Source organism: Penaeus monodon, chromosome 33, assembly GCF_015228065.2.
Source record: "Penaeus monodon isolate SGIC_2016 chromosome 33, NSTDA_Pmon_1, whole genome shotgun sequence".
Taxonomy (NCBI): domain Eukaryota; kingdom Metazoa; phylum Arthropoda; class Malacostraca; order Decapoda; family Penaeidae; genus Penaeus; species Penaeus monodon.
In genome coordinates this window covers 35,450,215-35,450,434 of record NC_051418.1, presented here as the reverse complement: position 1 = coordinate 35,450,434, position 220 = coordinate 35,450,215, and positions in this window count along the sequence as shown.

Genomic DNA, 220 nt, shown 5'->3' with positions numbered 1-220 from the left:
CATAGAACTGATTTGCCTTTTATAACTAGCTCTTGTGTCAGTCCTTTTTCTCATAAATCCATTATGAAAGAATTTTATTTCTAGAATGTTTATTTAAGATTAGATGTATGTCTCCATTTGGTTAAAAAGCCTGTGTAGTCGGCATTGAATTGTGTGGCAGTACTTCATCTGACATTCATACAACTACTTAATATTCAAGCTCTCTCTCTTTATCTATCTA